At 52.5% G+C, this 12,160-nt stretch overlaps 1 protein-coding gene and 1 pseudogene across 2 annotated transcripts in view; both read left to right on the top strand.

Annotated features, from left to right (window-relative positions):
- The window catches only part of PTPRN2 (protein tyrosine phosphatase, receptor type, N polypeptide 2), a 789,125-nt gene that overhangs the window by 459,202 nt on the left and 317,763 nt on the right, over positions 1-12,160 (top strand). The gene's annotated exons all lie outside the window — the stretch shown is intronic.
- The window catches only part of LOC105511382, a 3,484-nt pseudogene continuing 743 nt past the window's right edge, over positions 9,420-12,160 (top strand). Inside the window, exons 1-6 of the transcript XR_001001716.1 lie at positions 9,420-9,449; positions 9,677-9,736; positions 10,478-10,604; positions 11,077-11,253; positions 11,339-11,445; positions 11,958-12,008. The product of XR_001001716.1 is annotated as a nuclease-sensitive element-binding protein 1-like (transcript). The remainder of the gene's footprint in view (positions 9,450-9,676; positions 9,737-10,477; positions 10,605-11,076; positions 11,254-11,338; positions 11,446-11,957; positions 12,009-12,160) is intronic.

The following is a 12,160-nucleotide window of genomic DNA, read 5'->3' as shown; positions in this document are numbered from 1 at the left end:
GGGTACTGGGGGAACGGGTACTGAGGGGAGCGGGTACTGGGGGAGCGGGTACTGGGGGAGCGGGTACCGGGGGAAGCAGGTTCTGGGGGAACGGGTACTGGGAGGAGTGGGTACTGGGAGGAGTGGGTACTGGGGGAAGTGGGTTCTGGGGGGAGTGGGCATCTTTGTCATTTCCTGCACCATCACTTTATTTTATTCTAATATGCATTGCTTGACAGACGGTTTTCTCCTAAATGCAAAAGTGCCTCGGTCCTAAGAAAAGGCTGTTTACTGGTAAATATTCCTAATTTGCATCTGAAAAGGGAAATCTGCACAAAATTGCATTAAAATATTTGCATCAGCCCAGCCCAAGCAGCTCTACATTCAGCCCATCTGAGGACCCCAGATGAGCTGGTTGGTGGGAGGTCGAAGGTCAGGAGCAGCCCCTTGTCTGGTTTCCCAGGACTGGCCCACTGTGGGCCTGGCTCTGTGACGAGGACCTTGATAGCCCCGGGGCAGCCCCACTGTGGTGGGCTCAGACATACCCCACCAGCCTGCTTGCTGCTTACTGCTCGTCTCACTCTTTTTCTGTTTCTCAAAAGTGAAGAAACACACAAAACTATGTATTTTCGATATAATTAACTGCACTTGACATATTGACAAATAGGAGTTCATTATGAAACAGCATCTTTTCCTCCTGGAATTATGAATGGCACACAGGTTTCCACGCTGCGCTGGTTCACGGATGCCTTCTCAATACTTTCTGTGACTTAAAGGCAGGAGAGGTGCTGTGTGATGTAGCAGTTGCCATAGCAACACATTCAATTTTTATTCAATATCAGAGTAAATAGTCACGTAAGATGAAATAAGTCATGTCTGCCTGTGGCAACAGCAGTCCCTGCTTCTCGACACGCCTCCCTCCCTCCCTGTGCCCTTTTCTAACATTTTCAGCTGCATTTTTATAAAAATATGCATAATATAGATTTCGGTTGCAGGGACATGGCCTATTGTCTAAGGTGGGGACTTGGTGATGTCTCCCGCTGAAGAAACGGAGGCCCGCCTTGGGCCCGGGTCTTAGGAGATAGCAAGATTGTTCCTGTAGGTTCCCTAGGGAGCCTGGCTCATGTGGGACCAGGAGTTCATTTTTATTTAAACAGCTGAACTCTAGGGATGCTCATAAGATCCCTCAGTGTATAATAATCCAGAAACCCCTTTCAGTGGACCAACCCATCAGACTTGGAGTTGCTTAAAGAGAATGAAGAAAATGAACAGGATCCTGCACCCTCCAGAGCTCCTGCTGCAGCTTTCTCAGAACAGCACAGTGGCAGCAATGGTTATGTGATGCTTCCTCCCGGGGTCTGTTCCACACTTCACATGGGTGTCACCTCCCTTGTCCCCAAGAGGCAACACATTTCACAGAGGGGAGACCGAAGCAGGAGAAGTGACACGGCAGAACGGGCAGCCTGAGCCAGCCCCAGGCAGCCTGACTCAGGCCAGGTCGCACTTCCTATGCCAAACGCCACATCAAATTAAGTTTCTTTTCTCATTGAAATTCCTGAAAGCTGAAATTTCCTTAGCTACATCCATAGCACATTCACACCTGGTATATTCCATGGATGTGAAACTTTTACCTGGCAAAGTTCATGAGCTACAAGTGGGAAACCCTCATTTTCAACCTTGGAATTGTCCAGCTAGGGCCATGGATGCTGATGACCTGGGTCCAGAGGTATGTCTGTCAGGAGAAACTCTCCTGTTGGGGCCAGCAGGAGGAACTTGGCTTGTTTCTAGCATCAGGCAGGTGCATCTGCAACCCATCAGGGACCCTCCTTCTGAAAGCCCTTGCCCTTCTGCTCAGGTGCCTTTCTCCACTCGGGTGGGCATCAGGTGCCCTGGAGAGGCCAGGCCTGGGTGGCGGCCAGGATGCCTTGTGTCCAATGCCCCCAGCCCAGACCCACCTGGGCACTGTGGAGTGGAGGAACGTGCTGCAGCCTTACTCCTGAGACAGTGAACATGGAGCCAAGCCCACCTCAGTGGGGGCTGTCGCTCCAGCATCGAGACCGCCCTGGCATCACATTTTCCATAATCATGTATCAGGGTAGCCACCGAGCATCCAGGCCAACTCAGGTTCCCCTTTTGCCTGAGCCAGTGGCCTCAGGCTACTACTCTGTGTGGGGAAGAAAAAGCAGTGTCTCTTCCGTTCTTCTGAGTTCCTAGGAGGGGTGGACTCCTGGAACAAAAAACAGATGCACAAGAGATAAACAAGCCGAAGTGGATTCTCGTGTGCCCCTCCTGCATACCTGAGCCATACCCAGAGAAACGGGTCAGTCACAAAGAGGTGCGTAGACTCAGGCTTCAGCACCGTCATCTGCTGAGACAGAGCTGAAAGAGCAAGGAGGAGGTGATGGGGTGTGGCTGTGTCCCCACCCAAACCTCATCTCGAACTGTAGCTCCCACAGTCGCCACGTGTTGTGGGAGGGACCTGGTGGGAGGTCACTGAATCGTGGGGGCCGGTCTTCCCTGTGCTGTTCTCGTGATGGTGAATGAGCCTCATGAGATCTGACGGTTTGTAGAGGGCTGTTTCCCTGCACATGCTCTCTCTCGTCTGCCACCCTGTGAGACGTGCCTCTGACCTTGTGAGGCGTCCCCAAAACCACGTGGAACCGTGAGTCCATTAAACCTCTTTCTTTCGTAAATTGCCCAGTCTCCACTGTGTCTTTATCAGCAGCGTGAAAACAGACTAACCCAGGAGGGGACCCGAGAAGCTGGTCAGGGAGGGCAAGGCCCGTCATGCACCCTCAGTCAAGCCCTCTGCATTGATGGGGTTTCCAGTGACGAGAGCTATCCTCTTCCAGGTGCAGAGAGGAGCCACCCTTAGAAATGGAGGATTCCTTTATAAACACAGATCTCTCTTGTAGAAGAGAATCAACTTGCTTTCAGAGCTTTTCCTGTATCTTCAGTTTCTCAAAATAATCCTTATGCCAAAAAGGCATACATTTATTGGAGTGGTGTGTTCTGGTCTCTGCCAGTCATTTTGGGGTGGTGTGTTCTGGTCTCTGACAGTTATTTTTGGGGTGAGGTGTTCTGATCTCCGACAGTCATTTCTGGTGTGGTGTGTTCTGGTCTCTGACAGTCATTTTTGGGGTGACGCATTCCGATCCCCAGTCATTTTTGGGGTGGTATGTTCTGATCTCCAACAGTCATTTGGGATGGCATGTTCTGTTCTCCAGCAGTCATTTTGGGGTGGTGTGTTCTGATCTCCAACCGTCATTTTGGGGTGGCATCCTGACAGTCATTTTGGGGTGATGTGTTCTGGTTTCTGACAGTTGTTTTTGGGGTGGTGTGTTCTGATCTCCAACACTCATTTTTGGTGTCGTGTGTTCTGGTCTTTGACAGCCATTTTGGGGTGGTGTGTTCTGTTCTATGACAGTCATTTTGGGGTGGGGTGTTCTGGTCTGTAGCAGTCATTTTTGGGGTGGCATGTTCTGTTCTCCAACAGTCATTTTGGGATGGTGTGTTCTGTTCTCTGATAGTCATTTTGGGGGTGGTGTGTTTTGGTCTCTGATAGTCATTTTTGGGGTGGTGTGTTCTCTCTGATAGTCATTTTGGGGGTGGTGTGTTTTGGTCTCTGATAGTCATTTTTGGGGTGGTGTGTTCTCTCTGATAGTCATTTTTCGGGTGGTGTGTTCTGATCTCCAACAGTCATTTTGGGGGTGGCGTGCTCTGTTCTCCAACAGTCATTTTGGGGTGGTGTGTTCTGGTCTCATAGTCATTTTTGGGGTAGTGTGTTCTAGCCTTTGACAGTCATTTTTGGGGTGGCATGTTCTGTTCTTTGACGGTCATTTTTGGGGTGGCATATTCTGATCTCTGACAGTCATTTTTGGGGTAGTGTGTTCTCATCTCCTACACTAGAAACTGATGGATGGTGGAGGACCCTAGACACTGGGCCCTGGTAGCTCTTAAGTAGTTTACGGACAGAAACTTTACCTTCACTTTCATTCCTGTGAAACAAAGGATCTGTTAAAAGTCTAATTAGGGTTCTGTGTGTGCAAACCCTTTTATTGAAGTGCCACTCTATTTTTTTTTAATGAGAGCATGAAGCAAAAAGAAAATTCTTAAGAAGTAACTTTCTTCTGTTGACAAGCACTTGGACTTAATGTTCCGTGAAAACAGGAAATCTTCTCCTTTCTTGTAGGCAGAGACGTGTCCCTGCAGTCACAGGGGCTTGGCCTCAGACGTCTGGCATGTACTGAGGGGGTGTTGCCATGTTGACCATGTGCATCCTCTCTGGCTGCCACGACAGAATACTGCAGAATGGGGGGCTTCAGTCACAAACCTTTATTGCTCACAATCCTGGTGGCTGAAGTCCAAGATCAAGGTGTGGGCAGGGCTGGTCTCTCCCAGGGCCTCTCTCCTCGGCTTCAGATGCCATCTCCTCTGCGTCCTTGTGTCCTCAACCCTCTATGTGCACCTGTGTCTGCATCTCCTCTTCCTACAAGGATGCCAGTAACATAGGATCAGGTCCACCCTCCTAACTGTGACCACATTTTACCATCATGACTCCTGTAAACACCCCCATCTCCACATACCCTCATGACCTCATTTTACCGTAATGACTCCTGTAAACACCCCCATCTCCACATACCCTCATTTACCATAATGACTCCTGTAAACACCCCCATCTCCACCTACCCTCATGACCTCATTTTACCATAATGACTACTGTAAACACCCCCATCTCCACATACCCTCATGACCTCATTTTACCATAATGACTCCTGTAAACACCAACATTTCCACATACCCTCATGACCTCATTTTACCATAATGACTCCTGTAAACACCAACATTTCCACATACCCTCATGACCTCATTTTACCATAATGACTACTGTAAACACCTCCATCTCCACATACAGTCACATTCGGAAGTTCTGGGATGAGGGCTTCCTATAGGCACTTTGGAGAGACCCAATTCAGCTCTAACTCTGACCCTGTTTGTGTCTCATTTAACTCAGAGTGCATGTTTATCATTTGTTCCAAAAGATAGCGTTGGGTCAAGCTAGCTTCAAAGGAATACATCTATGCCATTTTCCTGCACCATGTCAGACAACAAATTGAAAAGTGAAAAATTCTACCAAGGCAATCAGGGAGAGTGAATTAATGAATAACTACCTGAATAAATTTAGCGTGAATTTTAGAAGCATAATAGAATAGTTTTGTCCAAAAACCCTTCAGATCCATGGTTCAGTCTGAGCCATCCAGCCATAGCAATAAAGTAAAAATTACCACATGGTACAAATGTGTCACCGTCAATGATGCTCAGCATGGAGGCGGCCCGCCTGCCCCCAGAGCTGAAGAAGGATGTGGCCACATCTGCCCATGGGCCGGGTCCCTCGGGTGATTTTGCAGGGAGGGTGTGCGAGGTCCTCCTTCTACCAGCGCCACATATGACCAAGGCTCACGCCTCCCAGGAGCAGCCAGTGCCCCCTCTAGCGTGGGGACCCTAAAAAATTCTTGATATTGAAGCAATATAACTCGTGTTGCAATTTTACTTATTTGGCAAAGTGTTGTCTTTTCTTTGCGACGTATTTCCTGATGGAAGCCTTTTGATTTTAGTGTGTGGCAGGTAGAGTAATGAATTTATTTTAGAAATTTCAGTGGCGTTTTATGATGCTACCGTCAGCAGCAACATCACAGGGCCTGATTGTGAAGCTGCTAATTTACAGATCGTCTCTAAGTGAATGCAAACAAATTCTGGTCCTCAGAGCCCTGCTAATATACAATGTTCAGTTTTTAATTTCCAGTCCATCTTAGATTACGGGGATGAAAAACAATATTTAATCCCTCGTTAACACATGAATAAGCGGAAGCTGTCATTTTCAACCAGACAATAACGGGATTATCTCAAGAACTGTCAGTTTATGTGAAAACATTATGTTGCCCAAATTTTCATAAAAATTAGCAATGGATAATATTCAAGATCAGAGCAATGGAAAGAGAAAAATATGCATTCATGGTAATAAATATTCATATTTGTCTGCTCAGGAGATGAAAATCTAATCAAGGGGCTATTGAAGCTCTGGCTTTTTTTTTTTAACCAAGACGTTTCATCTAAATTGGGTTTGATATGGAAATTAGTCTCACTCGAAGTCCTCCAGGCCACGAGCATGCCGGGCTCACATGGGGCGGGGTGGCCACTCTGTCAGATGTCGCTTCTGGCACGGGCTGCCTCAGACAACAGCCACCAATGCTCAGGTTCACAGTCTCTCTTGGTAATGGAGAGCTCGGAGGCCCCTCCCTTTTTAAAGGAAAAGTCTATATGATTTTGTGCCAGTTAACTCCCGGCTACTGCAGGGTTAAAATTGTCTGTGTTTTTGCTTTTGTTGACGATTACCATAAATCAGAAGACACTCTGCATGGAGCTTAATGAAATATGTATGATTTTAAAAAGGAAAGATGGGAGCAGCGGGATGTTGCTCTGTGTGTGTGTGTGCACATGTGTGCATGCGTGTGTGTGTGCACGCGTGTGCACGTGTGTGTGCATGCGTGTGTGTGTGTACATGCACGTGCACGTGTGTGTGAATTTGGGTGTACGTGTTGGGGCGTGTGTTCCTGCTGTTCTCATGGAGGCTGTGCTTTCCCTACACATGAGCAGGCTTGAAAACATGGAATCTGAGAGCTCCTCAGTGAGTAAGCATGGGTGCACGGTAATCACACTGACCCTCCCGGCCCCTTTAAGGAGCCCCAGGGTCACTGCTCTTGAGCACTGGCTGGCCCAGCCTGAGGATCCCTGGTGCATGAGGTCTCCACAGGCCACTAAGAGGGGATCCTTTGGGGAGTTGAACCTTTTCTCGCATACACTTATAAATTCCTAGAAAGCAAGGCCAAGATGGGCTCATCTGAGCCTTCGAAGGAACCTGGGCAGGCCCTTTGGAGTCACAGAACGGGAACACCGCCAAGTAGCCTTCATTCTGCATCAGAAATGTTTCCTACTGACATACGTGGGATTTTCCTTGGGGCATTGTTAATTATGTCAGAGAGCTGAATGTTTATATTCACGCACATTTTAAAATCACGCCCCGACATATTTCCTGTTCCTCTTTTCCCCCGGTCACGCAAAGCTGATCATGGGATGTTTCGATTATTTTGGCGAAGGGCTTGGGGAACGTGGTTTCTGGAGAAGACGTCTCCGGATGGACTCCCTCCTCTGCTGTCCCTACTGCTCCCGGCTGCACAGTGCCTGTTCCTGAGACGTGGCTCTGAGGTCCACCGGGAGGGTTGGCCGTTCCCCAGCCCACTGTTTGGAACACTTTCTGTACCACCCACCAAGACCTGGGCTTTGATGCTGGGTCCAGAAACATCATCTTCTTCTGTGTGATGTCAGCAGGGTGCACGGAGGGGAGGAGAGAGGATCCCAAGGAAACCTTGGGTAGGACACTCGGACCTGGGGTCCCTGAGGAAACCCTGGTGCCACACTCAGGCCTGGGGTTCCTCCAGAGACTGCCACATCCTGCATCTTCCCCTGTGGGTAAAAGTTAGCCAGGCCTCCCAGGGCATCGAGGCCCATTTCAGAATGTTTTCCTCCTGGACAGCCGGTGAGCTGCGTGTCCCTAGAGCCTCCTGGGGCTCCCAGAGGCTCCCCCAGCATGCCCCTGTGCTGGCACTGTCCCCAAGTGACTGCTGGCACCCACTTTATTTTTTGTAGACATGGGGTTTTGCCGTGTTGCACAGGCTGCTCTCGAACTCCTGAGCCCAAGGACACAACAGCTGTCCCGACCTTCCCTCTTAGAAAGTTCTCCACCCTGGGGTGTGGGGACCATGTGAAGCCCCTTAGAGCACCATTCCCGCCGCCCCCCACCCATCCTTACTCTCGGGGTGCGATGTGGCTTCTCCCAGCCCCACATGGGGGACGCTGGTCTTCCCTGGTGGGCGTGGAAGCTGCTGATCTCCGCCATCTGCCTGCCTTTGCCGTCTGTGCATCTTCCTGGAAGACACATCTTCTAGGGCCCTTTACCCATGAGGGGAGCTGCCAAGGAACTGGATTATTTGTGGTGGTGTCAGTATCCAACAGTATTTTTTTCTAAGGAAAGGAATAATTTGCCACAGGAAAAAAAATCATGAGGCTTTGGACACAGTCACCCATCCTGTCTCCAGGTTCTGGTGACAGACTCTGTCCTGAGGCTGCTGCTGGTTAATTCAGGCTTCTCCATGCTGGGAATCTGCTTCCAGAAGAGTGGCCCCCAGGATGCTCCACCTGCGGGGTCCGCCCTGTCCACCTTACCTCAGGCCCAGCAGAAATAGCAGGGGTTGGGTCACAACAGGAGAACAAAACAAAAACAGGGCTTGGATGAGCCCACGCAGGCACCCAGTCCATGGTCCAGGGCATTGAAGTCTCGCGGAGAGGAGGGAGGGTGAGCATGGACCTCACTGTTTGCAAGGAGTTGTGAATTCTGACACTGTCCAGGGAGCTGCAGCAGGTGCTTCCCCAGATGGAGACAGCCAGGAAAACCTGCTAGGCTGCTGCAGTGGTGACGGCCAAGGCAGAGCTGCCCTGCTGACCCTTTGCAGCCCATGCCCATCTTGGGGATGCCTGGCCTGGGGGATTGGCCCCTCCTGACTCTCTGCAGCCCTGTGCCTGCCCTGGGGAAGCCTGGCCTGGGGGCTCGGCCCCTCCTGACCCTCTGCAGCCCCGGGCCAGTCCTGGGGATGCCTGGCCTGAGGGATCGGCCCTTCCTGACCCTCTGCAGCCCTGTGCCCACCCTGGGGACGCCTGGTCTGGGGGCTCCGCCCCTCTTGACCCCCGAGGCCCGAGGTGCTGCCGTTGCTGCAGCCACCAGGGGTCACACTTGCTCACCTTCTGCACAGGCCACGGCCCCACAATCAGAGAGGGCTGCACCCCCAGGAGTTGCCAGAAGTTTACAGGATTTAAAGGATGCAGGTGGGGGATGCAAAGAAGAGATGGAGAAAGAGACACCTTGGAAGTGGCTGGAACGATCTCCCTTTGGAGTCACCCTGTCTGCTGGAATTAAGACTTCTGGGACTGCACAGTGAAGTCCCTGGCAATGACTCATTTTCTGATATTGATGCCTGAATTGCAGCTTCCGTGGCTGCCGCTTCAGGAAGATGACGTGCGACCCAGAGCAAAGTTATCCGAAATTGCTGATAGAGGTTTGCCACCTCCCGCTGTGAATACGGACGCTGATGGAAGGAAGCCCTCACGTGCTCCCTCAGACCCCGTGGAACGCCTGGAAACTCTCCAGCTTTCTCTTGTTTGAAGAAGGAGCCCCCAGGAGACCTCCAGGACAGCACAGTCTGGACCATTTCCAAGCCCTTTAGGAAAACTTTGCAGCAAAATTCAGCATTTCCAAAATAGTGAAGTCAAGGTGACCCTGACACAGCCTGGGCTCCTCCTGGGACAATTTCCTGCACGGCTGTCAGACCATGAATCTACCCGAGGGCGTCTGTTTGCCTGTGAGTCAGTGTTAGTGTGTGTGTGTGTGTCTGCGTGTGTGTGTCTGCGTGTGTGTGTGCATGTGTCTGTGTGTGCATGTGTCTGTGTGTGCCCATGTGTCTCTCTGTGTGTGTTTGTGCACGAGTGTGTGTCTGCTTGGGTTACTCTGCTACCTGTAAGCAAATCCCAGCCTTGCCCTGTGCTGCTGGGTGGCACGGCTTTCTCTGCCCCCTCCGCTTCTTCCCAGACCCTGGAAGCTGCCCGTGGAGCGAGTGGGAAGTCCGCCTACTCGCGAGAGGCCATGCAGGTGACCCTGAAGCTTCACTGAAATAAAAGCTCGAGTTAAGGGGAACATGAACTTCCTTGTGAACATGGTTGGCTGGCAGGAGGGCGCTGTGGCTGGGCCATGTGGACAGAAGCAGAGGCAGGATGGGGACAGGGCAGGAGAGAAGGGACAGGAGGAGGCAGAAAGCAGGAGCTGGGTCAGGTGCAGGCGGAGCCTCATCCACTTCACTTGTGTGCGTCACGCTGCAAATGGGCTGAAAGGTGGGCGAGGCCAAGTGGAGCACTTTGCAGTCCAGGCTTAGGGGCTGTGATCTGATTTGCAGGCCATGGGGAGCCATGGAGTGTTGGGGTGAAGGGAGCAGCCTGCCCAGTTGTGGAGGGGAAACTGAGAGGGAGGCCAGAGACAGGCTGAGGGCTGCTTCAGCGCCTTCCGCAGTACAAGACTGGAGCTAGGCAGAGCAGCAGAGAGGACAGAGAATCTTTGCAGAAGGCCTGGTTTGATGATGAGTGATGTGGCGTACCACCACGGAGCTGTGCCAGCCCTGGGCCGCCTCATTCCCCCGAGGCCCCAGGAGCTCTTCCCGAGGCTGCTCGGGGTCCTGGGACTTTACCGGAGTTGTGGGAGACTTAGAGCCATCAAAGTCAGTGGGTACAGGAAACAACTTTCCCCAGGTGGCTGTCCTGCCATGCCCTGAAGCCCCTCTTGTGCCCAGCTGGGCGTCCATCCCTCCTCCTCTGCTTCCCGCGTCCTCTTCTCTCCCAGGTGCCCCCTGCTGACCTGAGCCCCCAGGCCTCCAGTATGATGCTGAGTGCTGCACTCTCCTCCGCACCTGAAAGCAGGGCCCTCTGCCCGTCCCGGAGACCAGTGCAGGAAATTCTGCTTGAGGACAGTACGTTCTCCTCCTGGGCCCCCACAAAGAGAGGGACCTTGCAGACGCTCCCACCACAAGTCCTTGGCACATGTTGGAGCAAAGCCTTAGGGTGCGGCCCTCCTGGGGGTTTCTCCAGGGAAGCAAGCAAACTGGGAAGCGTATTCCCCATCCAGAGCCTCAGGCCAGGTCAGGCCAGGGGGCTGCTTGCTTTCCTGTTGCACATTCATTTATTCAACAGATATTTGCTCAGCACTTGCTGGTGGTGGAAACATTTGGGGGATAAAAGAGAGGCAGTCGGAGCCTCCAACCTCCCACAGGCAATGAGGAAGCAGGACTTCAGGGTGGGCGAGAGGCCGAGTCAGAGGGAATGAGGCAGAGGTCTCAGTGCAAAATGGAAGCGAGAGCCCAGGAGACAGGGCTCGGGTGAGGGACACACAGGGCCAGGGCCAGTTCCCCTGCTCCATGTCCAGTTCCCCCTTTTCATGGCCAGTTCCTCCGTTCCATGGCCAGTTCCTCCGTTCCATCGCCACTTCCCCCATTCCGTGGCCAGTTCCCCCTTTCCGTGGCCAGTTCTCCCCTTTCCGTGGCCTGTTTTCCCCGTTCCGTGGCCGGTTTCCCCCCCCATTCCATGGCCACTTCCCCCATTCCATGGCCAGTTCCATGGCCGGTTCCTCTGTTCATTCTGTGGCCGGCTCCCACTTTCCATGGCCAGTTCCCCTTTTCCATGGCTGGTTCACCTGTTCCATGGCCAGTTCCCCCTTTCCGTGGCCTGTTCCCCCATTCTGTGGCCGGTTTCCCCTTTCCATGGCTGGTTCACCCGTTCCATGGCTGGTTCCCCCGTTCCATGGCTGGTTCCCCTGTTTGTTCCATGGCCAGTTCCCCTGTTGCATGACCTGGTTCCCCCATTCCATGGCCAGTTCCCCTTTTCCATGGCTGGTTCACCTGTTCCATGGCCGGTTCCCCCTTTCCATGGCTGGTTCACCTGTTCCATGGCCAGTTCCCCTGTTCTGTGGCTGGTTCCCCTGTTTGTTCCATGGCCAGTTCCCCCATTCTGTGGCCGGGAAGCTTTGTGGCTTCCTCTGTCAAGTTCAAGTGCAAGAGAAGTATCCCAGGAAGAGTACAAGTGCCACCTGGGAAATGAGAGCTCTGAGCAAGGGGAGGTGGCCTGTGGACACGGGTGGCCCTCGAAGGGGAGCTGTAGAGATTCAGCAGCAGATAGGGTCCACACAGAAAGCACCCATCACCCCTCTGCCCTGCCAGGAAGCTGAGGAAACTCTTAGGAGCCTGGACAGGGTGGGGAGGGGACGCTCCAAAGAAGGGCATGTGGACTGAGGGCCTCGGGCCTCTGCGCCCTCCTCCTGCTTCCTGCAGGATGGAGCCTGCCCCAGTGGACAGGCAGCCGGGGTGGAAGAGCGCCTCTCAGTACTTAGTTATACCGGGATACCAAGGAGGCCACCAAGTGTCAGGACACAGTCACGTGGCCATTGAGCAGGGGAAACAGCTGTGAGGACATAGCATAGGGAAGGCACTGGGTATCTGTGTGAGTGGAGGCACTGGGCTTGCATGTGGGGAGG

Source organism: Colobus angolensis, unplaced genomic scaffold, assembly GCF_000951035.1.
Source record: "Colobus angolensis palliatus isolate OR3802 unplaced genomic scaffold, Cang.pa_1.0 Scaffold2, whole genome shotgun sequence".
NCBI classification, from domain to species: Eukaryota; Metazoa; Chordata; class Mammalia; order Primates; family Cercopithecidae; genus Colobus; species Colobus angolensis.
This window is presented reverse-complemented; position numbering and strand designations above follow the sequence as displayed.